Source organism: Mustela putorius, unplaced genomic scaffold, assembly GCF_011764305.1.
Source record: "Mustela putorius furo isolate JIRA1106 unplaced genomic scaffold, ASM1176430v1.1 tig00000407_pilon_pilon_pilon, whole genome shotgun sequence".
Taxonomy (NCBI): domain Eukaryota; kingdom Metazoa; phylum Chordata; class Mammalia; order Carnivora; family Mustelidae; genus Mustela; species Mustela putorius.
In genome coordinates, this window is record NW_025421373.1 from 28,897,081 (window position 1) to 28,924,871 (window position 27,791).

At 37.9% G+C, this 27,791-nt stretch overlaps 1 long non-coding RNA gene across 1 annotated transcript; it reads right to left on the minus strand.

Moving 5' to 3' along the window:
• On the minus strand, window positions 1-26,799 carry LOC123391955. Its single transcript, XR_006606638.1, has 3 exons — window positions 26,529-26,799; window positions 25,759-25,878; window positions 1-201 (listed from the first exon to the last, which is right to left on the minus strand). It is a non-coding gene; the product is annotated as an uncharacterized LOC123391955 (long non-coding RNA).
• Between the last annotated feature and the right edge of the window lie 992 nt (window positions 26,800-27,791).

The window sequence follows — 27,791 nt, forward strand, 5'->3', positions numbered from 1 at the left end:
TCCTTAACTTTTATTTGGGAAAGGAAACCTTCTAAGAAAATTTCCCTTAATAATTTATTATCTAGAGTGAGGCTACAAGCCAACTCTCAAATCTATCCTATGACATATTTATGACTAGTTTAGAAGAATTAGGTCCATCTGATGAAGCTGGGGTAGGGACCTGGAGGTCTTTGAGTTCAGGAGATGGAATATGTTGGTTTCCTGAAAAAAATTAAAGAAGGATATTAAGAGAAGGAAAGGCTGTTGGTTGAGCAACAGATAATATCTTCTTTAACAGAGCACCCTCCAGGACAAGGGACCATGAATACACACACCCTGCAGCTGGCTCCATGCCAGGCAACTGACAGATAATTAGTTCTTGTTGAGTGAATGAATGAGTGAATGAATGAATATTTTGATTCATTAAAGGGATAAACTAATAACAAAGAAGGAAGGAATAAGACTAGGGTGGCTGTCAGGAGAGGCAAATGTTTCAGAAATATCCCTGAGACCTTGTGTCACCTCTCTGAGCCTCAGTTTCTTCATCCATAAAATAGCACTGAATAATTTCTTCATAATAAAGTTGATTTTGGGGATTAAATAAGACCACTTTATGGGCAGTACTTTGGAATCATAAAAAATTAGGAAGATATTGTTTTGATTTATAAGCTGTAGAAACAAAGAGCTTCCTCCTGGAAGCTGGTGTGAGTCAATTGGCCTTTGAAGTCATCCTCATAAATAGAAAAGGAGAAATGGTGCCTGGGTGGATACATGTTCTGACTGGTTCAAGAAGTCACTGTTACATAGATCTTACCCTCTAAGGACAAAAGAGAATTTCCATCTGAATAATATGGAAAGTGCTGAAATCTTGGAAACTCAACTCTTACTTTTCTGATAAAACCAAAACTTGGATTAAGAAATTGAAAGTGGAAGAATTAGCAGTAAAAAATGAAAAAGTACATCATTCAACTTCCCTGAGGACATCCTAGTTGGCTCAAATATAAAGAAATCACTATTTCCAGGTCCCATTGTATTGTGGAACCTCAGGTGAATATAACTGGTGGCTTTGGGCAGTTGAGTTCAATTTGATTTCATATAGCTTAGTGATAGTTATTGCTACAGATATTCCAGTTATATTCCAGGCCTACCATGGAGTAGCATGCCCACCCTCGCGATGTTAGATAATGTCACATGACTTGATTCAGCCAGTGCCTGTGGGTAGAAGTGTCATGGGTCATTTGTAGGTGAGAGTCTATATGAATTTTGTATACAATTTACTATTTTTCCTTACCCCTGACAGAACAGCTGGCTCTAAATAGTGAAAGCTTCACAATCCTGGGTCCCTGAGTGAGAATGACAGCAAGCAGGAACTCCTCCCCCAATTACATTAATTGAAAGCCAACAAAAACAAAAACAAAATTTTATTGTTCTAAACCACTAAATTGTTTAACTGCAGCATCGTGTAACATATCCTAATATCACCTGGGCCCTACGGAAGCAGCAATGAGGAGTGGTTAAGAAGATTCAAGTGATATATATATATACAATGGAATATTATGCAGCCATCAAAAGAAATGAAATCCTGCCATTTGCGACAATGTGGATGGAACTAAAAGGTATTATGCTTAGCGAAATAAGTGAATCAGAGAAAGACAGCTATCATATGATCTCCCTGATATGAGGAAGTGGAGATGCAACATGGGGGGCTTGGGGGTAGGAAAAGAATAAATGCAACAAGATGGGATTGGGAGGGAGACAAACCATCAGAGACTCTTAATCTCACAAAACAAACTGAGGGTTGCTGGGGGGAGGGAGGTCGGGAGAGGGGGTTGGGGTTATGGACATTGGGGAGGGTATGTGCTATGGTGAGTGCTGTGAAGTGTATAAACCTGGCGATTCACAGACCTGTACCCCTGGGGCTAATAATACATTATATGTTTATACAAAAAATTAAAAATTAAAAATTAAAAAAGAAAAGATTCAAGTGAGACAGTCCACAATCAGGATCTCTGACATTTACTAGCTGCATGGCTACCATTTAAACCTCTGTGGCCTTGTTCTTGCTCCTGTATCAGTCTAGATCTGTGGTTCTCAGATTTGGCTGCACTTAAAATCACAAGAGAAACTTTTCTTTAAAAAAAAAAAGTATATATATATATATATATATATATATATATATATATATATATAAAACTTATTTATTGAGAAAGTGAGAGCGAGAGAGCATGAGCAGGGGAGGGGGAGGAATAAGGGGAGAGGGAGAAGCAGTGTCCCCACTGAGCAGGGAGCCCAACATGGGACTCGATCTCAGGAACCTGGGATCATGCCCTGAGCCATAGGCAGACACTTAACTGACTGAGCCACCCAGGTGCCCCCACAAGAGAAACTTCTGAAAAATATGTCCAAGTTCTACTGCAAATATTGCGATTTTTTTTTTGTCTTGGGTGGGACCTAGACATTAATATTTTCTAAGTTCAAATGTGCAGCTAGGTTTGAGAACCACTTGTCTAGGATTCCTTAATTTTACTTAACTGGTTCATCTTTCAACAGTCAGGCTGAGTCTTCTACAAAAAGTCTTACTGAATTCAAAGATTTCACTTGAACTTTGGTAGCAAGTTAGGCACAACTTATCTCTGTAATCAGAACATCTCAGTGAAGTTATCCATTTCCAGATGCACTTTGTAAATAGAGTGTTAAATCTTGTAGGACACAGGGACCGTACTAGAATCTTCTTGTGCTGTCACCTCATGTCCTACTATGTTTCAAAGTATATACCCAGTAGGGGGAGGAGTCAAGATGGTGGAGAAGTAGCAGGCTGAGAGTACTTCAGCTAGCAGGAGATCAGCTAGATAGCTTATCTAAAGATTGCAAAGACCTACAAATCCATCAGCAGATTGAAGAGAAGAAGAACAGCAATTCTAGAAACAGAAAACCAATCACTTTCTGAAAGGTAGGACTGGCGGAGAAGTGAATCCAAAGAGACGGGAAGATAGACCCCAGGGGGAGGGGCCAGCTCCCGGCAAGCGGCGGAGCAATGGAGCACAAAATCAGGACTTTTAAAAGTCTGTTCCGCTGAGGGACATCGCTCCAGAGGCTAAACCGGGGTGAAGCCCACGCGGGGTCAGCGTGGCCTCAGGTCCTGCAGGGTCACAGAAGGATCGGGGGTGTCTGAGTGTCATAGAGCTTACAGGTATTAGAACAGGGAAGCCAGCTTTAGAGACAGAGTCGACAGTAAGCTCACAGCTCGGGGTTACCTTGAAGCGGTCGCAGGCTCAGTGAGCTCGGAGCGCGGCCGGAAGTCAGGCAGATGGGAGTTACTGGGCGCTGATCTCTGAGGGCACACTGAGGAGTGGGGCCCTGGGCTCTCAGCTCCTCCAGGCCGGAGACCAGGAGGCAGCCATTTCTATTCCCGTCCTCTGGAACTCTACGGAAAGCGCTCAGGGAACAAAAGCTCCAGAAAGCAAACCCGAGCGGATTACTCAGCCTGGCCCCTGGTAAGGGGAGTGCAATTTCACCTGGGGCAAAGACACTTGAGAATCACTACAACAGGTTCCTCCCCCAGAAGATCAACAAGAAATCCAGCCAAGACCAAGTTCACCTACCAAGGAGTGCAGTTTCAATACCAAGGAGAACAGCAGAATTCCAGAGGAGGAGAAAGCAAAGCACGGAACTCATGGCTTTCTCCCTATGATTCTTTAGTCTTGCAGTTAATTTAATTTTTTTCTTTTTCATTTTTCTTTCTCTTCTTCTGCTAAAATTTTTTAACTTTTACCCTTTTCTAACGTTTTTTAACTAGTTTATCTAATATATATATATTTTTTTCTTTTTTATACTTTTCCTTATTTATTTTCTTTTTTAATTCTTTTCTTTCTTTCCTTTTTTTTTTTTCTTTCTTTCTTTCTGAACCTCTTTTTATCCCCTTTCTCCCCCATCACGATTTGGGATCTCTTCTGATTTGGTTAAAGCATATTTTCCTGGGGTTGTTGCCACCCTTTTAGTATTTTACTTGCCCCTTCATATACTCTTATCTGGACAAAATGACAAGGCGAAAAAATTCACCACAAAAAAAAAAAAAAAAAAAAAACAAGAGACAGTACCGAAGGCTAGGGACCTAATCAATACAGACATTGGTAATATGTCAGATCTAGAGTTCAGAATGACAATTCTCAAGGTTCTAGCCAGGCTCAAAAAAGGCATGGAAGATATTAGAGAAACCCTCTCAGGAGATATAAAAGCCCTTTCTGGAGAAATAAAAGAACTAAAATCTAACCAAGTTGAAATCAAAAAAGCTATTAATGAGGTGCAATCAAAAATGGAGGCTCTCACTATGGACAAATGAGGCAGAAGAAAGAATTAGCAATATAGAAGACCAAATGTCAGAGAATAAAGAAGCTGAGCAAAAGAGGGACAAAGAGCTACTGGACCATGAGGGGAGAATTTGAGAGATAAGTAACAACATAAGACAAAACAACATTAGAATAATTGGGATTCCAGAAGAAGAAGAAAGAGAGAAGGGAGCAGAAGGTATACTGGAGAGAATTATTGGGGAGAATTTCCCCAATATGGCAAAGGGAACAAGCATCAATATTCAGGAGGTTCAGAGAATGCCCCTCAAAATCAATAATAGGCCCACACCCCATCACCTAATTGTAAAATTTACAAGCCTTAGTGACAAAGAGAAAATCCTGAAAGCAGCTTGGGAAAAGAAGTCTGTAACATATAATGGTAAAAATATTAGATTGGCAGCAGATTATCCACAGAGACCTGGCAGGCCAGAAGGAGCTGGCATGATATATTCAGAGCACTAAATGAGAAAAACATGCAGCGAAGAATACTATATCCAGCTAGGCTATCATTGAAAATAGCAGGAGAGATTAAAAGCTTCCAGGACAAACAAAAATTGAAAGAATTTGCAAACACCAAACCAGCTCTACAGGAAATATTGAAAGGGGTCCTCTAAGCAAAGAGAGCCTACAAGTGGTAGATCAGAAAGGAACAGAGACAATATACAGTAACAGTCACCTTATAGGCAATACAATGGCACTAAATTCATATCTCTCAATAGTTACCCTGAATGTTAATGGGCTAAATGCCCCAATGAAAAGACACAGGGTATCAGAATGGATAAAAAAACAAAACCCATCTATATGTTGCCTACAAGAAACACATTTTAAGCCTGAAGACACCTCCATATTTAAACTGAGGGGGTGGAAAAGAATTTATAATGCTAATGGACATCAGAAGAAAGCAGGAGCAGCAATCCTTACATCAGATCAATTAGATTTTAAGCCAAAGACTATAATAAGAGATGAGGAAGTACACTATATCATACTCAAAGGGTCTGTACAACAAGAAGATCTAACAATTTTAAATGTCTATGCCCTCAAAGTGGGAGCAGCCAACTATATAAACCAATTAATAACAAAATCAAAGAAACACATCAACAATAATACAATAATACTAGGGGACTTTAACACTCCCCTCACTGAAATGGACAGATCATCCAAGCAAAAGATCAACAAGGAAATAAAGGCCTTAAATGACACACTGGACCAGATGGACATCACAGATCTATTCAGAACATTTCATCCCAAAGCAACAGAATACACATTCTTCTCTAGTACACATGGAACATTCTCCAGAATAGATCACATCCTCGGTCCTAAATCAGGACTCAACTGGTATCAAAAGATTGGGATCATTCCCTGCATATTTTCAGACAACATGCTCTGAAGCTAGAACTCAAACACAAGAGGAAGTTTGGAAAGAACCCAAATACATGGAGACTACACAGCATTCTTCTAAAGAATGAATGGGTCAACCGGGAAATTAAAGAAGAATTGAAAAAATCATGGAAACAAATGATAATGAAAACACAACGGTTCAAAATCTGTGGGACACAACAAAGGCAGTCCTGAGAGGAAAATATATAGTGGTACAAGCCTTTCTCAAGAAACAAGAAAGGTCTCAGGTACACAACTTAACCCTACACCTAAAGGATCTGGAGAAAGAACAAGAAAGAAACCCTAAGCCCAGCAGGAGAAGAGAAATCATAAAGATCAGAGCAGAAATCAATGGAATAGAAACCAAAAAAAAAACCAGTAGAACAAATCAACAAAACTAGGAGCTGGTTCTTTGAAAGAATTAATAAAATTGATAAGCTCCTGGCCAGACTTATCAAGAAGAAAAGAGAAAGGACCCAAATAAACAAAATCATGAATGAAAGAGGAGAGATCACAACTAACACCAAAGAAATACAAACAATTTTAAGAACATACTATGAGCAACTCTATGTCAACAAATTTGACAATCTGGAAGAAATGGATGCATTCCTAGAAACATATAAACTACCACAACTGAACCAGGAAGAAATAGAAAGCCTGAACAGACACATAACCAGTAAGGAGATTAAAACAGTCATTAAAAATCTCCAAACAAACAAAAACCCAGGGCCAGATGGCTTCCTGGGGGAATTCTACCAAACATGTAAAGAAGAACTAATTCCTATTCTCCTGAAACTGTTCCAAAAAATAGAAATGGAAGGAAAATTCCAAACTCATTTTATGAGGCCAGCATCACCTTGATCCCAAAACCAGACAAGGATCCAATCAAAAAAGAGAGCTATAGACCAATATCCTTGATGAACACAGATGCAAAAATTCTTACCAAAATACTAGCCAATAGGATTCAACAGTACATTAAAAGGATTATTCACCACGACCAAGTGGGATTTATTCCAGGGCTGCAAGGTTGGTTCAACATCCGCAAATCAATCAATGTGTTACAACACATCAATAAAAGAAAAAACAAGAACCATATGATACTCACAATAGATGCTTAAAAAGCATTTGATAAAGTACAACATCCCTTCCTGATCAAAAGTGTAGGGATAGAGGGCACATACCTCAATATTATCAAAGCCATTTATGAAAAACCCACCGCAAATATAATTCTCAATGGAGAAAAACTGAAAGCTTTTCCGCTAAGGTCAGGAACACGGCAGGGATGTCCTTTATCACCACTGCTATTCAACATAGTACTAGAATTCCTAGCCTCAGCAATCAGACAACAAAAGGAAATTAAAGGCATCCAAATTGGCAAAGAAGAAGTCAAACTATCACTCTTCGCAGATGATATGATACTATATGTGGAAAACCTAAAAGACTCCACTCCAAAACTGCTAGAACTTGTATGGGAATTCAGTAAAGTTTCAGGATATAAAATCAATGCACAGAAATCAGTTGCATTTCTCTACACCAACAACAAGACAGAAGAAAGAGAAATTAAGGAGTCAGTCCCATTTACAATTGCACCCAAAACCATAAGATACCTAGGAATAAACCTAACCAAAGAGGCACAGAATCTATACTCAGAAAACTATAAAGTACTCATGAAAGAAATTGAGGAAGACACAAAGAAATGGAAAAATGTTCCATGCTCCTGGATTGGAAGAATATTGTGAAAATGTCTATGCTACCTAAAGCAATCTACACATTTAATGCAATTCCTATCAAAGTACCATCCATCTTTTTCAAAGAAATGGAACAAATAATCCTAAAATTTATATGGAACCAGAAAAGACCTCGAATAGCCAAAGGGATATTGAAAAAGAAAGCCAAAGTTGGTGGCATCACAATTCAGGACTTCAAGCTGTATTATAAAGCTGTCATCATCAAGACAGCATGGTACTGGCACAAAAACAGACACATAGATCAATGGAACAGAATAGAAAGCCCAGAAATAGACCCTCAACTCTATGGTCAACTAATCTTCGACAAAGCAGGAAAGAATGTCCAATGGAAAAAAGACAGCCTCTTCAATAAATGGTGTTGGGAAAATTGGGCAGCCACATGCAGAAAAATGAAATTGGACCATTTTCTTACACCACACACGAAAATAGACTCAAAATGGATGAAGGACCTCAATGTGAGAAAGGACTCCATCAAAATCCTTGAGGAGAACACAGGCAGCAACTTCTTCGACCTCAACCGCAGCAACATCTTCCTAGGAACATTGCCAAATGCAAGGGAGGCAAGGGCAAAAATGAACTATTGGGATTTCATCAAGATCAAAAGCTTTTGCACAGCAAAAGAAACAGTTAACAAAACCAAAAGACAACTGACAGAATGGGAGAAGATATTTGCAAACGACATATCAGATAAAGGACTAGTGTCCAAAATCTATAAAGAATTTTGCAAACTCAACATCCAAAGAACAAATAATCCAATCAAGAAATGGACAGAAGACATGAACAGACATTTCTGCAAAGAAGACATCCAGATGGCCAAGAGACACATGAAAAAGTGCTCCATATCATTCTGCATCAGGGAAATACAAATCAAAACCACAATGAGATATCACCTCACACCAGTCAGAATGTCTAAAATTAACAAGTCAGGAAATGACAGATGTTGGCGAGGATGCGGAGAAAGGGGAACCCTCCTACACTGTTAGTGGGAATGCAAGCTGGTGCAACCTCTCTGGAAAACAACATGGAGGTTCCTCAAAATGTTGAAAATAGAACTACCCTATGACCCAGCAATAGCACTACTGGGTATTTACCCTAAAGACACAAACGTAGTGATCCAAAGGGGCACATGCACCCAAATGTTTATAGCAGCAATGTCCACAATAGCCAAACTATGGAAAGAACCTAGATGTCCATCAACAGATGAATGGATGAAGAAGAGGTGGTATATATACACAATGGAATACTATGCAGCCATCAAAAGAAATGAAATCTTGGCATTTAGACAACGTGTATGGAACTAGAGCATGTCATGCTTAGCAAAATAAGTCAATCAGAGAAAGACAACTATCATATGATCTCCCTGATATGAGGAAGTGGTGATGCAAAATGGGGGCTTGATGGGGTAGGAGAAAAATAAATGAAACGAGATGTGATTGGGAAGGAGACAAACCATGGGTGACTCTTAGTCTCGCAAAACAAACCGAGGGTTGCTGGGGGGAGGGGGGTTGGGAGAAGGGGAGTGGGATTGTGGACATTGAAGAGGGTGTGTGCTTTGGTGAGTGCTGTGAAGTGTGTGAACCAGGCGATCCGCAGACCTGTACCCCTGGGGATAGGAATATATTATATGTTTATAAAAAATTTAAAAAATAATTTAAAAATAGTATATACCCAATAAATGTTTATTTATTTAAGCAGAGAAAAGACCACTTGGTGAAAATTAGGAATCCACCAGTTACCCTTAAGAAAACAGATATAAGAGAAGGATGGGAGATATAAGTAATCATTCTACATTGAGAAATGAAAGTGAAGTTAAGTTTGGTTATCTATTTGAGGATGTTGTCTTGACACAAGAAGTAGAAAGCCAGATGACGATGGTCAAGAGAATGGGTTATTTTTAGGATGGCCAAAAAAGCAGGTTTTGCAGCATTGGGAATAATATCATTCAAAGGGGGAAATGAGTTTCTGCAAAAAAGTTCAATTTTTGTTAGTCAAAGATTCAGAAATAGAAGAAGGAGATGGGGGAAAAGCACTGGTATACAAAAAAATGGCAAGAGCAGTTATTTCTATATGCTAAGATCTGGGTGCAATGATTTCTTTCATTTCCAGCAGGTGCTCAGTAAGTATTTGTTCAATGAATAAATTCTCTTTGTGTGAGTGAATATGCACATTTCTTCACAGGTGCAGAGTGAAGTTCACCATACAGTTTAAGACAAAACACTTTCATGGTCTATCACACCTCCTCCTATTTTCTCTGATATCTGCATACCTATCCTGGTTTTTCTTTAACATATTAAATAAATGTCACTTGAAAGATGCATAGTATTGCTTTGTATGTTATTTTTTAATTTATAAAATATTTTGCTATAGATTTCATTTTGCTTCTCTTTTTTCACTTAACCCTATGCTCTTAAGATCTGTGTTACTATATGTACATTAATCTTATAGCTTCTAATTCGGGAATATACCCTTGTAGGCATGTCCCCTATTATATTCATATAATCTCCTAATAATGAATACCTAGTTCACCTCCAACTCTCCACTAACACACAAAAAAGTATTTCAATCAACAATCTCTCACATATCCCTACATGGATCAGAGAAAGGATTTCTTAGGGGTAAATACCCAGAAAAGGGATTACTAAACCATAAGCTAGTCACACACTTAATTGTCACAAGTACTGCCAAGTCTCTCTCCAAAACACAGGACCAGTTTTACTCCTACGAGCTGTGCATGAGAGTCTTGTTTGTTTCCCCACATCCTTGCTCACAAATATCCCTCCTTTTTTTTTTTTTTTTTTTTAAAGCAGGTCACAGATCCACACTAGAGAGTCATTTACTAATGGGCTAGCCAGAAAAAATAAAATGGAGATCTGGAGAAAAACAAAGGTACCAACAAGGAAGACTTTTTCTCTTCCACAACAGAAAGAAATTCTCAACCTCCCATAACCTGGGCTAAAGAACCAACATTTGCAAATCCAGGTAAACACCTGGGTGGCTCTGGCCCCAGCTCAGAACAGCTGGCTTCAGCGAGGGACCATATCCCTCTATAATTTTTGCCAAGCTGATGAATGTAATGTGCTGTTTTGTTCTCTTTAGATTTCTTTCACTACTATGAGTTTAGTCATCTCTTCATCTACTGGTTAACTGTTTATGTTTCTCCTTTAGTGAATGGACTTCTCTTATCTTTGCCCATTTTTCTATTGTGTGTGTGTGTGTGTGTGTGGGTGTGTAATGTCATCTCTAAACATTAAAAGTAATTTTTTCTGCTCCATCATCCCTCTACCAAATTTGTCCATTGAATACTCCACTGAGCTGAAATCCTTAATAATGATTTCCTGAAATATCAAGCTTTATCTTTATGAATTCTACTTAAGGGGACTCTTATTTGAGGGGTCCCCCCCCACTCCAAGATTAACTACAATATTTGCCTATAGCTTTTCCACTAATTTTATAGTTTGGTTTTGCAGTTGGTCGCTAATTGGGCTCCCTCTGGAACTCACCATTATATATGATATGAGGTAAAAATATAACTTTATTTTTTCTATATAATAAGCTAGTTTTCTCATTACTTTCTCCTTAAACTCCACCCTTTCTTCATTGGTTGGTTATGCTATCTCTATCGTATGCTATGTAGAATATTAGACAAGTAAATATATATCTGTGAACATGTGTGTGTTCTGTGTTACCTGTTCGGTTGCATTTGGGCTTTTTGTTGGTGTTCTTATTCTTGTGCCCTTATCACATTATTTAATATGATGGCTTGGTAATAGGCTTTAATATTAAGAAGAGTGCTTTTGAATACTCTCACTACCTTTGGTTTTATTTTTATTTATTTATTATTATTTGTTATCTTTTATTTTATACTTCTATGAATATTCTAGAATCAGTTATTGAGTGCTTAAAAAGATCCCATTAAGAGGATGGGGAGGGTGCAGTGAAGGTAGTCAGAAGGCACAAACTTCCAGTTTTAAGATAAATAAGTTCTGGTATTTTGTGTACAACATGGCCACTGAAGCTAATAATACTATATTGTATATTTGAAAATTGCTGAAAGAGTAGATCTTAAAAGTTCTCAACAAAGGAAAAAACTATACATGAGGTGATGAATGTTGACAAAACTTACTATGGTCATCATTTTGCAATATGTACACATACCAAGTTATCACACTGTAAACCTAAAACTAATATAATCTTATAGGTCAGCTATATCTCAGTTAAACTGGAAAAAAAGACCCTGTTAAATGACCTGATTTATTAAGAAAGAATTGATATCTCTACAAACATCAAATCATTCAATTCATTAACTTGGCACATTGGGTTCTCATTCATTCTTTAATAGAGTTTCAAATTTTTTTCATAAAGGTCTTGTGCATCTTTAATTAATTATAATATGCTACATGCTTTTTCTTGCTAATGTGATTTATGTCTTATTTTTATATTTTCTGGACAAATATTGCTGAGTTAGAGATTGCTGTTGACAGCTACTTTCTACTTCGTATTCAATTAACATAGATGACCTTAAAAAAACTTTATGAAACAAAAGAGGAAAAAAGAGTAATATGAGAAGTTTGCCATGTAGGAAAAAGGCTTCCTCTAAAGCAGAAAGGAAGGAATCAAGAACGTTTAAAGAGAAAAATGTAGTGGATTAAGTGAAGGAAGTTGAATAGATTATTTCTTGAAATGAAATAGTCCTGAGAGGTTTAAACCACATCCCCTGAAGAAAGAAAATATTTTTCTGTTAGAAAACCCAGTCCAGTCATGGTGCTCAAAATGTTTGTAGGGAAATCACTCTTCTCAAAAAGAGTTAGAGAGGGGTATATGGGTGGCTCAGTCATAAGGCTTCTGCCTTTGGCTCAGGTCATGATCCCAGGGTCCTGGGATGGAGCCCCGCATTGGGCTTCCTGATCCACGGGAAGCCTGCTTCTCCCTATTTTACTCCCTCTTCTTGTGATCCCTCTCTCGCTGTGTCTCTCTCTGCCAAATAAATAAATTTAAAAATCTTTTTTAAAAATAAATAAAAATTTAAAAATAAAATAAATAAAAGTGTTTATAACGTTAAAAAAAAAAGTTACAGAAGCCTAGAATTGAAGAGCTAGAGTTGAAGAATTGAAGAACTAGACCTTCAGAAGAAAAGAAAACAAGATCAGAATGAAATCTAAACATTATATTCTCCACCTACTTCCCCATCTATAAAACGAGGAGACCAAACTAAATGATACCTAAACTTCCTTCTACTTCAAGTCTCTGAAAATATTCTTTTTAGAAAATGAAGCAGCAAGAGTGGAAAAAAAAATTTAAGTGTGAATTCATCTCCTGTACTGCCTCTCCTCTTGTACTGTTCTCTGTGGCAATGAGAATTTTGAGAAGAGTTTTTCTCTATGGGAACTCGAGGGGAGTGAGTTCAGTTGATGTGACTGTCCGGAGACAATTTGGGAATGGCCACTTTTAGAGAGAAACTGGATTATTTTTGTCACTGGCATTTTGGCGGTTTACTGAATCGGCTCTTCCCTGCCATCAGCTACCCCCACTCTAGTACTGAAGCTCTTCTCAACTGGGTCCATGCATTTTAAAGGTTTTTTTCTCACTTGGGCAGAGAAGAGGAAGAGGGAGAAGTGAAACTTCTGGAGTTGCAGTGTTAAAGAAAACTTGTCCTTCTCAGACTCTTTGCTGCCAAACTTTTACTCCAAGTTCCTCTTTTGTGAAGTAGGAAGTTTTTTTTGTTTTTTTTCATATTAAAAAAGACAAAGTACAAAACCTACCACCTGAGTGTCTTACGTAACAGCTATTTCTTCACTCAGCTGCCTTCTGTTTCTCATCTCTACAGCGAGCCCAGTCCCCTCACCAACAGCGCTAGGGGAACTTGGAGAGAAATTAAAGTCATGCTTTTGAAGAATGGTGAATCTGAAAATCGAACAATTCATCTCAAAATGCGAAAGTACATTTGCAAATAGGTGGAGATAGAAATTAGTTATTAAAGATGGATACAAGATGATTGATAATAATAGCACCAGACTGAATATAAGCAATTGTCATATGCCACCAATACAAAAATTCATACCACATCATCAACATAAAGATTCAGCAACCTCTGACAAGCATGTTGTAGGTGTATATTTATTGCTGTGAAAAGATCTTCAGGATAGAAGTGAGGAAAATGATCTTCATGATTGAATGTGGCAATCAAGACACAAAAGATCACGTACAATCTTAATTGTCTTTGTAGGAAAAAGAACACACACACCGACACAAGCCTGCACGATGATATAAAAGTCATGAATGATGGTCCCCTCTGAGCAGAGGAAACAGGTAATTTGGGGTTCCTTTTTCTTTATATATCTATATTTTTAAATTTTTATAACAATGAATTTACATTCTCACATTAAAAGATCCAAAGAGAAAAGAAACATAAATAATAAAAATGGAATGAATGCCAGATATCTATGTCTTCGTGTTAGCTCATGCAAAGTTTAACCGCAGAAAAGTTTGAGTAAAGCACCAAACTTGCCTTGTGCCTTAGTTTCCTTATCTGTAAAGTAGGAAGAGCTGCCTTCCTCTGGCACAGTTTTTGTGATGAGTCAAAACATATTCCCTCAAACAATTAGCACTAAGTTAAAAGTATGCTTGCCAAGGGCACAGCAATTCCACTCTTAGATATTTGCCCAAGAGAAATAAAAACCTGTTCACACAAGTACATAAATGTCTGTCATATTCCCAGTAATCAAAAACTGGAATGCTCACAAAACAAAATGCTAGTCGGCAATAAAAAAGAGGACACTACTGATACATACAGCACTGACGAATCTCAAACACATGAGGTCAGGTAAAACATCTAGACACAAAGATTATATACTATACTATGTCATCTATAGGAGATTCTAAAACAAGGCAAAACTGTAGAGATAAAGCAGATCAGTAGTTGCTTGTAGCAGGAGAGGAAGGGAGGGATTGCCTGCCAAGAGGTTCACGGGAACTCGTGATGGAAAGGTCTGTGTCTTGAATGTGGTGATGGTGGTGGTTACATAAACACACATATTTGCCAATTCGATATATACTTAAAACAACTGAACTTTATTATATGTAAGGTATAATTTAACATAGTTTCTTTTGAAAGCACACAGCAGAACTTAGGAGAAAAAAACACATGATCCAGCAAAGTATGTAAAAATACATTGTAAAATGTAAAGCCCTCTGGAAATGCAAGGAATTTTTCTTAAGTGAATTTCTTTTAAAATTAAACAAAGTACAAAGAAACAACCTTGGAATATATTCAGCTAATGACAATTTCCCTTTGATAAATGGGGGAAGTGGGTGTAAGCAAAGAGGAAAAAGAATAATTGTTATCTGTTCCTTTTTCTTTCCAGCTGTGTTAAATTTTATATAGTAGTTAGCTCATGCAAAGGGGGAAAATATATATCCTTTAAATTATTTTAATTCTTTTCTCTGCTAAATACTTAGTTGGAAAGTAGAGGGGAGAAAATAGAGGAGAAAAAACTTGTTTAGTTTCAACTCCAAAACCTGCCATTGGAAACCTAGCAAAAACTGCCATTGGATGTCAAATATTTGGAAAACCTTCAAGCTCACATTCTGTGTTTCTAATGATGCTTTAGAGAAATGGACTCAGAGTTGTGAATTCCTTGCCTGAAGATTCATGCTGGCAAGTCGGAGAGCCAGACGCTTCCACAAACTCAGAGCCTGGACACCCGGCCACCACCCTACTCTGCCTCAAAGAGAAGCTTTCTGCAGAATACATATACAGTAAGAACAACTGCACATATACAGGAAGAACCCCACTCCCAGAGGGGGTCTTAGAAGAAGAAGGTTTTTGGAAATAAGAAGTGTGGAAGGTGAGGGTACATAAAAGAAGAAGGAGCCCAAAGAGGAAATGGTGAGGCCTCTGAAGTCAGGTCCTTCTTTCACAGTTGTGGCCTGGCTGGCCTCTGGTGCCCCTTACTGTGGGCATTGGGGAGGGCTGCCCACATGACATAGCCTGGACTGTGCCTAGGGTGACTGCCCAGTGTGCCTCGGTCATGGGATGGGGTTTTCATGTGCTGAGGGCTTCCTGAATCTCTGGGTTGAAAAGGAGCAGCTAACAACCCAACTTGTTTAACGGGAGGACATTTACATTTTGTTTCTAATGTGTCTTGTCTGCCTTCTTTCCGAGGTTCTGGGCTTTTGAGGTATGAGGATACAAGCATGTGTTGTCTGGCTTCACTCTGTATTTCCTCTTTAAAGAAGGTGGTTTGAGGGCACTGGGAGACCTGCAGGAAGCCACAGAGGTTTACACCCTCTTTATAGCATTTTATTTCCGGGGTGTAAATTTAAATTATTTAAGTTTTTAATTTAAAAAATTATATTTTTTATTTTTATTTTTATTATTTAAAGTATTTATTATAAGATGATATCCATTGGTTTTATATTAGTATTATCACAAAGTAATGAATGGTCATTATGTATCTCTCTTTTCTTTGTTTCCTACAAAGGAAAAACAGGACAAATAGCTTATTGATCCCACAACTAATCAGTAGGGCTATGATGTATATCCGGGCCATTCATAATCATACGGGGCATATCTTAGTTTTGGTGATCAGCTTTTTTCATTTCTTGTGACATGAACATGCTCCACATTCTTAAATTTTATTTAAATGCTCTTTTTGCTGCATATTTTTAAGTGTCTTCAAGTATCAGTCATGTCATAATTTATTTAAATAATTCCCCTTTACTAGATGGTTAAGTTCTTCCCCTCAATGTTTTACTGTTAGAAAGAACACTTTCGTAACACTTCTTATGAAGTGTTTTCCACAAAAATATTGAAATTGGATCTAATCAAGCACTTAGCTGTAACTTCGAGTTCATAAGAAATGAAACAATTTGAAAAGTCCACAAGGTGGGACATTTCAAAGAACAATTCCTCTAGTTTTTCAACAAGTCAATGGTACGGACAAAAGAGAGGAGCCACTATTCAAGATGAGAAGAAACTGAAAGACAAAACAACAAAATGCACAGTAGTCAACAAAACGAAGAGGCAACCCACGGAATGGGAGGAGATATTTGCAAATGACAGTACAGACAAAAGGTTGATATCCAGGAATCTATACAGAACTTCTCAAACTCAACATACACAAAACAGACAATCATATCAAAAAATGGGCAGAAGATATGAACAAACACTTCTCCATGAAGACATACAAATGGCTAACAGACACATGAAAAAATGTTCATCATCACTAGTCATCAGGGAGATTCAAATTAAAACCACATTGAGATACCACATTACACCAGTTAGAATGGTCAAAATTAGCAAGACGGGAAACAACGTGTGTTGGAGAGGATGTGGAGAAAGGGGAACCCTCTTACACTGTTGGTGGGAATGAAAGTTGGTGCAGCCACTTTGGAGAACAGTGTGGAGATTCCTTAAGAAATTAAAAATAGAGCTTCCCTATGACCCTGCCACTGCACTACTGGGTATTTACCCCGAAGATACAGATATAATGAAAAGAAGGGCCATCTGTACTTCAATGTTTATAGCAGCAATGGCCACAGTCACCAAACTGTGGAAAGAATCAAGATGCCCTTCAATAGACGAATGGATAAGGAAGATGTGGTCTATATACACTATGGAGTATTATGCCTCCATCAGAAAGGATGAAAACCCAACTTTGTAGCAACATGGACAGGACTGGAAGAGATTATGCTGAGTGAAATAAGTCAAGCAGAGAGAGTCAATTATCATATGGTTTCACTTATTTGTGGAGCATAACAAATAACATGGAGGACAAGGGGAGATGGAGAGGAGAAGGGAGTTGGGGGAAATTGGAAGGGGAGGTGAACCATGAAAGATTATGGACTCTGAAAAACAACCTGAGGGTTTTGAAGGGGTGGAGAGGTGGGAGGTTGGGGAAGCCAAGTGGTGGGCATTGAGGAGGGCACGTATTGCATGGAGCACTGGGTGTGGTACAAAAACAATGAATACTGTTACGCTGAGAAGAAATTTAAAACAAAAACAAAACAACAACAAAATGCAGTCTACCAGACTTGTTGGATACTGATCTGGATGTATCAATTATAAACAAACACCAGGGCGGGGGGGGGGGGGGATCAGGGAAATCCAAATAACTGGTATTCAATAATGATCTCTGGTTTTTATAGGTGCTATAATGGAGATGACATAAAAATTTTATTTCATATTTTAGAGATGTATACTGAAATATTTAAATAGATAGCTATCACTTTAAAATGTATGCTTGTTCCTAAAAATGTTGAAGACTGTGAACAAAGAAACAATAATTATAAAGATGAAGCAAATGGCAATCATGGAACTGAAAAATATAATTAATAAAATAAACAAAATGAGAGCTTGACAGAATGACTCAATACTAGAATGGTGATAATAGAGAAGAAAAGCAAAGAACTTGAGGACAGATTAATAAAATTTACCCTATCTGAGTGACAGAGAAAAAAGATGAAAACAACAACAACAACAACAAACCCAGAGTCTTAGCCACCTGAACCACTACTAAAACAAAAGAGTTCACATTCACATCATTGAGTTTCCAGAAGGAGAGGCTAGAAAGAGTGAAAGTGAATTAATGGGAAGAAATAATGGCTAGAATCTTTTCAACTAGGCAGAAATAAAAGTATATTCAAGGAGCTGAGAAAACCTCAAATGAGAGAAATCAAAAAAACATTCCAAACCAAGAAAAAAGTCGCATAGTCACATTTCTGAAGTTAAAGACAATGGGGAAAAGGTCTTAAAAGTAGAAGAGAGGAAAAAAAAAAAAGTAGAAGAGAGGAATGACTCATTGTTTGGGGGGAAAACACTAATTTGAGTGACAGTGGATTCCACATCTAAAACCCTAGAGGTCAAAGGAAGTGACACATTTTTAAGTCATAAAGAAAAGAGCTGTCAAACATGAATCCTGTATCTGGCAAAAATACCTTCAGGAACAAAGGGGAAATAAAGACATTCTCAGATGAAGGAAATTCTTAATTAAAGTGGAGGAACCATTTAACACAATTATGAGTGGGAGGAGGTGAAGGGAATTAAGTTTCTATACTTCATTCAAACTGGTAAAATATTGACACTAGTAGACTGACAAGTTTTGCATGTACTATGCAATATATAGAGAAACCACTAAAAATCTATACAAAGAGACACACTCAAAAACATAACAGATCAATCAAAATGAAACTCTAAAAAACAGTTAAGTAACCCACAAAAAGTCAAGAAATAGAAAATAGAAAGGAAAACTGAATAGATTAAAAAATGAAATAAAAAATGAGAGACTTAGCTCTTAATGTATCAATAATTTCATTAAATGGAAATGATCTAAATACTAAAGTTAAAAAGGAGAGATTGGGAGAGTAGATTAAAAAGCATGATCAGTTTATAAACACAATCAGCTGTCTATACTTCAAATATACACAGATAAGCAGGTTGAAAATAAAAGATATTATTTGAAATAAATATATATGAAATATATTTGAAATATATATATGAAAATAAAATATACTATTATGAATTATATCGCCCCTAAATTCATGTTCATGTTCTAACTTCCAGCATCAAAAAGGTAACAGTATTTAGCAATAGGGCCTTTAAAGAGGTAACTAAGTTAAAAGGGTCATGGGATTGGTTCTAATCCAATATGGCTAGTGTCCCTATAAGAAGAGGGAATAGGACACAAAAAGAGGGTAACAAAGCAAAGACACAGTAAGACTTAGCAGCCATCTGCAAGCCAAAGAGACCTCAGAAGAAACCAAATCTGCTGACACCTTGATCTTGGAGTTCTACCTTCCAGAATTGTAAGAAAATATACATGTATGTTTTTAAAGATTTTATTTATTTGAGATGTAGAGAAAGAGAGAGAACATGCACTTTCAGGGGCAGTGACAGAGGGAGAGGGAGAAGCAGACACCAAACTGAGCAGAGAGCCTGATGCGGGCTCAATCCCAGGACCCCAGGATCATGACCTTAGCCATGAAGGCAGGTACTTAACTGACTGAACCACCTGGGTGCCCCAAAAATATATTTTTTAAACCACCCAGTCTATTGTATTTTGTTACGGAGTTTCTAGCAAACTGATACAGATACTACCATGCAAACATTAATGTAAACATTAATCTCAGAAAGCACGAGTGGTTATATTACCATCATATAAAGTATAATTCAGTCCAAAAAATATTACCAGAGGCAGAAATGAGCAATGACCCATCTAGCCAGATGTAACAATCCTAATTTATACGCATGAAACAGCTCCAAAAAAAAAAAAATATCTAAAGCAAAACTGACAGAACTAATGGAAGCAGAAAAATTCACAATTATAGTTGAAGACCTCGAGACTCCTCTCTCAACAACTCAAAGAATGACTGGACATAAAATCAGCCAGGATACAGAAGAATTCCACAGCACTACAGCCAGCAGGATCTAATCAACATTTATAAATACCCATCAATAACAGAATACACATTTTCTTCAAATTATCACAGAACATATACCAAGACAGACAATATCTTGGGTCATTAAACAAATTTTAACAAATGTTTAAAAATTGAAATCATCTGGGGTATGTTCTCTATCCACAGTGAAATCAAACTAGAAATCAGCAACAGAAAGCTACCGGGAAAATCTCCAAACACTTGGGAACTAAACAACACACTTCTAAATAGTCCATGAATCAGAGGCGCCTGGGTGGCTCAGTGGGTTAAAGCCTCTACCTTCAGCTCAGGTCCAAATCCCAGGGTCCTGGGATTGAACCCACATCGGGCTCTCTGCTCAGCAGGGAGCCTGCTTCTCCTCCTGTCTCTCTGCCTGCCTTTCTGCCTACTTGTGATCTGTCAAATAAACAAATAAATAAAATCTTTAAAAAAAATAGTCCATGAATCAAAGAGGATTTCTTGAAGGAGTGAAAAATATGATGAGCTGAATAAAAATCATGCTGGAACTTGTGGGACACAGCTAAAGCAATATGGAGTGGAAAATTTATAGCACTAAGGCATACATTAGGAAAGAAGAAAAATCTCAGTCAGTAATCTGACCTCCTACACCAGGAACCTGCAAAAAGATGAGAAAAAGAAACCTAAGCCAAAAAAAAAAAAAAAAAAGAAAGAAAGAAAGAAGAAAGGAGCAAAAATCCATGAAATTTAGAACAGAAGAACAATAATAGAAATCAATGAAACGAAGAGCTTATTCTTTGAAAGAACAGTAAAATTGGCAAAACTCTCACCAGAATAACAAAAAAAAAAGTAAAAGGAAAAAAAACAACAGAGAAGACAAACTACCAATACCACAAATGAAAAAGGATACCACTGAAGGCCCTGCCAACATGAAAAAAATAATAATAATAAGGAAATACTAAGAGCAACTCTACCCAGATAAATTTGACAACTTATTTAAAATGGACCAATTCCTTGGGAAACACCAATTTCACAAGTCGCCCAATATAAATAGATAATTTGAATAGCTCTCTAAGTATTAAACCAAACTGAATTCATAACTTACAACTTTCCACAAAACAAATCTCAGGGCACCTGGGTGGTTCAGTCAGTTAAGTGTCTGACTCTTGGTTTCAGCTCAGGTCATGATCTCAGGGTCCTGGGATTGAGCCCCAAATCAGTCTCCACACTCAGTGGGGCATCAGCTTGGGATTCTCTCTTTCCTTCTCATTCCGACCCTTCCTCCATGTTCTCTCTCTCTCTCTCTCACACACGCACACACATAGGTAAATCTTTATTTTATTTTATTTTATTTTATTTATTTGACAGAGAGAGAGATCACAAGTAGGCAGAGAGACAGGCAGGGAGAGAGGGAGAAGCAGGCTCCCTGCCGAGCAGAGAACCCGATGTGGGGCTTTATCCCAGGACCCTGAGATCATGATCCAAGCTGAAGGCAGAGGTTTAACCCACTGAGCCATCCAGGCACCCCTAGGTAAATCTTTAAAAAGAGAGAGAAAGAGAGAGAGAGAGAGAGAGAGAGGAAATCTTCAGGTCTGCTGGCTTCATTGGAGAATTTCACCATTTAAAGAAGAATTAGTATCAATTCTACACAATATCCTCAAGAAAACGGAAGGGGAGAAAACTCCCAATTCATTTCATGAAGCCAGTATTACCCTGACACCAAAACCAAACAAAGACATACAAAAAAGAAAACTACGTACCAATATCCCTCAAGAATATAGATACACAAATCTTTCACAAAATATTAGAAAATAGAATTCAGCAACAAATAAATGGAAGTACACACTATGACCAAATGGGCTTTATTTCAAGGGTACAGGAGTGATTAAAAAAAAAAAAAAAAGCTAATATAATCCAGTGAAAAATCATATGATCACATCAATTGATGGTGTGGCCCATAATACTGTATTGCATACTTAAAAGCTGCTAAAAGAAACTTGAAAATTTTGTAGCTATGTATGATGACAGATGTTAACTAGATTTATTGTAGTGATCTTCTACAATACATGCATATATCAAACCATGACATTGTGTACCTGAAATTAATGTCATTATTAATATAATGTCAATTATACCTCAATACAAATAAGAGAACCCAGAAATAAACCCACACAAATATGACCACTAATTTTTTTTAAAGATTTTATTTATCTATTATTTGAGAGAGAGAATGAGTGAGAGAAAGCATGAGAGGAGAGAAGTCAGTGGGAGAAGCAGACTCCCTCTCAAGCAGGGAGACCGTTGTGGGACTCCATCTGGGACTCCAGGATCATGACCTGAGCTGAAGGCAGATGCTTAACCAACTGAGCCACTCAGACACCCGACCAATAAATTTTTTGACAAAGGTACAAATGCAATTCAACAGAGAAAAGATACCCTTTTCAACAAATAGTTCTGGAACAGCTGAACATCCATAGGCAAAAACAACAACAAACAATAAACCAACCACCAAAAAACAAAACAAAACAAAAAAACCCACCCCAACCAAGCTTCAAACCTTATACAAAAATTAATCATTAAGATGGGTCATGAATTTAAATGTAAAACATAAAACTATTAAGTATTTAGGAAAAATTATAGGAGAAAAGTCTCCTGGATCTAAGGCTCAGCAAAGTGTTTTCAGGCTAGACACTAAAAGCATGCTTCACATAAGGAAGAATTCTTATATGAAGAATTCTTATATGAAGAATATAAGTATTCTTATATGAAGAATTCTTCCTTATGTGAAGCACCCTTTTAGTTTGGCAGTTTTAAAATATCTGATGTGGAAGTAGGTCCAAGATCTATTGTTTTTTAAGATTTTATTTATTTATTTGACAGACAGAGATCACAAGTAGGCAGAGAGGCAGGCCGAGAGAGAGGGGGAAGCAGGCTCCCTGCTAAGCAGAAAGCCCCACGTGGGGCTTGATCCCAGGATCCTGAGATCATGACCTAAGCTGAAGACAGAGGCTTTAACCCACTGAGTCACCCAGGTGCCCTCTATTTTTAAGTAACCAAAGCAAGTTAGAGAACAATATGTATAATTTGATCCTGTTTTAAAAAACACACAACACAGAAGAAAATGTGTCTTATATGGGTATTTATATTTGCATTTGTTTAGAGAAAGTTGTGGAAGGATACACAAGTAACCGTGAATAAGGGTTACCTCTTCATTGCAGAATGAGCAAGACCAAGGAGAATACTTTTTCCAGATGTGATTAGAGGAAATCTCTAGAGCAGCAGTATTCAACAGAACATTCATTGATGATGGAATTGTTTTATACTGTGCTTTCCAGTAGGAAAGCCACTAGCTACATGTGGTAATTGAGCAACTGAAAGGCAGCTAGTGTGACTAAAAAACTGATTTTTTTTTTTTTAAAGCAGGCTCTATGCCCAACAAGGGGCATGAACTCACATGCCCAAGATCAAGAGTCACATACTTTTCTGACGGAGCCAGCCAGGCCCCTCAAGAAACTGAATTTTTAATTTTAATTAATTTAAAATTTAAACAACCATATATGGCTAGCGGCTAACTTGTTGGACAGCACAACTCTAGAATCAAAACCAATGGAATCAGATCCTGTTTCTAGAACTTTCTAAGTGTCAGTCTCTGAATTCAATTTCTTCACCCGTGGAAAGGGACTTTCTACTACTCAATTATGTGTAATCTGCTCAATACTACACTTCAAAAAACCTTGATAATATAATTATCACAACTGGGTCGGAAGCTAAAGAGATCTGACTATAATAGAGATTTGGGGCTCTCCAGTAACTGGGGAATAGATGTCAAAAAAGAAGCAAACAGTAGATTGAGTCCAGGGGGACATTAACACTTAAGTACATAGAGAAAGAGGATCCAGCCACAATACTAAGAACAAATGCAGAACAACAGGAAAAAAAATCAAGATAAATGGTATCGCTCCCTGACAGCAAAAGGCAGAGAAAGTTTTAAGAAGTATGGCTTAGTTAGTGGGGTCAAATGCTACAAAAAGGTCAAGTGTGATAAATATTAAGAAATAGCTATTGCACTTACATTGAACTTTTGTTTAATGGCTTCATTGGAGGAGTGGAGCCAGAAGCCAGATTGCATTAGTTTAAGGAGTAAATGGGAGGTAGGGAAATGGATATTTGGAACAGAAATGTTTGGCTCAAAAGTAAAGGAAGGAGAAAGGAGAGTAGCCAAAGGTTGTTAAAGGGTCAAGGGAAAGTTGTTAGGGGTTTTTGTTTGTTATGCTCCCAGGCAGATGGGAAGGTTCTAATAGAAAGCAAAAGATTGGAGATGTAGATAAGAATGGAATGTACATATATTAATACCTCTTATAAAGTTCTCATAGTTGTGGTCCTTGTTCAAAGCCCAAACTAGATGCTTTTCCACTAAGATCAGGAAAAAAGAAAGGTATTGCCTCTCCTTTTCAACATCATACTGGCAGTCTAACCAATGAAAAGACAAGAAAAAGAAATAAAAGGTATATAGATGAGGAAGGAAGAAATAAAACTCTTTTGTTCACATGTGACATAATTGTCTACATAGAAAATCCCAAAGAATTGACCCTCCCCTGATCAAAATTCCTGGAATAGGCCATTATAGCAAAGTTACAGGATACAAGGTTGATATCCAAAGTCTATTGCTTTCCTATATATCAGCAATGATAAATTGGAACTTGAAATTAGAAACATAAAACCATCTATATTAGTACCCAAAAATGAAATACTTAGATATAAATCTAACAAAATTTGTGTAAGATATATATGAATAAAGCTACAAAATTGATGAAAGAAATCAAAGAATTAAATAAATGGACAGATATTCCATGTTTATGAATCAGAAGACTCAGTACTGTTAAGAGTTCAGTTCCTCCCAACTTGATCTAGAAACTCAACAAAATCCTATCAAAATCCCAGAAAATTATTTTGTGGATATTGACAAAATGATTCTAAAGTATACAGAGAGAGTCAAAAGACCCAGAACAGTCGACATAATACTGAAGAACAAAGTCTGAGGATTGACATAACCAATTTCAAACTTTATTATTAAGCTACAGCAATCAAGACAGTGTTCTATTAACCAGAGGATAGAAAAATAAATACATGGACAAAACAGAGAGCCAAGAAAGAGAACCACACAGACATAGTCATTGCTCTTTGAAAAAGGAGCAAAGGCAATTCAATGCAGAAAGGATTGTTTTTTCAACAAAAGGTGCTAAAACAACTGGGTATCTGTGGGCAAAAAAATCTAGATGCGGACCTCACACCCTCAAAAAAAATTAACTCAAAATGGATCATTGTCTGAAATATAGAGTGCCAAACTATAAAATTCCTGGAAAATAATACAGGAAAAGATCTGGATGACCTTAGGTATGGCAATGAATTTTTAGATACAAGACCGAAGATATGATCCATGTAAGGAAAACAATGATAAGCTGGACTACATTAAAATTTAAAATTTCTGCTCTGTAAAAGACACTGTCAAGAGAAGGGGAAAACAAGCCACATATTGGGAGAAATTTTTTGCAAAAGACATATCTGATATGACCGAATGCAAAATGCAAAATATGCAAATAACTCTTAAAACTCAACAGTAAGAAAATCAACAACCTGATTAAAAGATGGTCAAAATATCTGAATAGACACCTGGTCAAAGAAGATACATAGATGGCAAATAAGCATATAAAAACATGTTCAACATCATATATTATTAGCGAACGCTAGCTAAAACAAGGGTGTTACTACGTATCTGCTAGAAGGGCCAACATTCAGCACCAGCCACTGGCAAGGCTGCAGAGCAGCAGGAACTCTCATGCACCGCTGATGGGACTGCAAAAGGCCGCTCTGCAACATAGTTTAATAGTTTCCTACAAAACTAAACCTACTCTTACCATGCAATCCATCGAATATGTTCCTTAACCTGCAGGTGAATGTTCATAGCAGCTTTACTCATAGCTGCCCACACTTGGAAGCAACCAAGATGTCCTTCAATAGGTCCGTGAATAAACAAGCTGTGATACAGCAAAATAATAAACAACAAAAAGACGATAAAAGGAAATTAGCTATGAAGCCACAAAAAGAAATAGAGGGACCTTAAGTGCATACTGCTTAGTGAAAGATGAATCTGAAAAGACCACATACTATCCAATTCCAACCACATAACATACTGGAAAAGTTGAGGGAAAAAAGAAGTTAATGGCTGTTCCAGGTGCTGGGGGAGTGAGGGGTGAAGAGGTGGAACATAAGGGCTTTTTCGGGCAGCACAATTATTCTCTGTGATACTATGATGGTGATACACGTCCTTACACTTTTTCCCAAACCCACAGAATGCACAATGCGAAGCATGAACCCTCATGTAAACTGCGGACTTCGGTCGATAAAGGTGGGTCAGTGTTGGTTCACCAGTTGTACCCAATGCCCCACACAGGGGAGAGGTGTTGACGGTGGAGGAGAATGTGTTTTTAGGAGAAAGGAGGGTACTTGCACGGGAATTCTCTGTACTTTCCACTCACTTTTGCTGTGAGCCTAAAACTGCTCTTAAAAATTTTTTTAAAAAGAGTCTATTGAGAAATGAGTGAATCGGCCATCATCCAAGGTCCAGGAAGTTCAGATAGAACAAACCCCATCTCAGCAATCCACAGTACAAAACAAAGAAGGTTACCTTAGAGCATTTCCTCACAGGCCAAAGGGGATTTTCTTCTTTGCTTATTTTTACAACTTGTGGAAGAAAACATTTAGTTCTTAGGAGGCCCAGGGGCTGGCAGCTAGATAGCCATGGGCCAACTTCCTGAGAAGCTTTCCAAACACATGGTAGCATCCAGACTTCTCTTTCCCAGGGCTGCCAATATAATGCTGTTGTCATGGAAGCCAGGTAGGGCTGGTCTGCTGTTAACCCAGCCGCGTGCCTTTTCTGACTAGCTACTCGCCTGCTCCAGCCCGTTGTTGATGTTTTTTTTTTTTGATGTTTTCTTGTTTCAGTTTGTACTCTGTTGTGTTTTCCAGAGCGCTGGTCACACACAGCAAGCAAACATGCTGTCACTTCCCCTCCCCCTCTCTCTAGGTCGGTGGTTCACAGCCTCAGCTGTACATTGAAATCACCTGGGGAGACTGAAGAACTATAACATTGGGCCCCTCCTCCTGAAATTCTGATTCAGTTGGTCTGGGTACAGGTGGGTTGGCCAAGCTTCCCAGGTGATTATAATTTATAGCCAATGTTGCACATTACTGGTCTCAGGGAATCCTTGAGATTCACACAGATTCCAACCCTCCAACCAGTCATAATGAAGAGTTGTTTCTGTCTCATAAAGGAGTTAAAGACACTCTTCCCTTCCCCATCCCAGCACACACAGGAAGGTTCTAGGAGGTGTTCTTTCAGACAATTTATTCACTCCTGTTCATAGAGAAGTATTAAGCACCTATGTGTGAATGCTAAGTGCTGAGAAACCAGATACTTCCCTCAAAGAACTCAGTATAAAAAACATTATCAACCAAACACCTTCAATACAAAGGACTGAGTTAGAGGGTCCCTATTTAGGGTTGTAGTTTATACAGATGCCATTTGACAGGTCTCTGCCTTGACTCAGAGCTGTGTCAGCCAGAAGGAGGAGGGAGCCTGTGTCTAACTCACTCAAAGATGCCACACATGCTAGGGAAGGTGCTGGCCTCATCCAGAATAAGGGACTGAGCTAGGCCTCAGCACCGTGGTTGGCATAGGGGAAGCACTCTGCTATATTCCCCAAGTGAGCTGGAAAGGCTGAACAGAAGTATTCATAAAATGGCTTTAATAGTGTCCAGGAGAATGAGATCCAGGCAGGCTGAAGAGGTAACTCTTGAGCTGAGCCTTGAGGAATGACATAGCCAGTGGAGAGGAAGGACACCAGCATTCCTGGGAGGTGAGTTGACCTACAGAGTAGAGAGTGGGTAT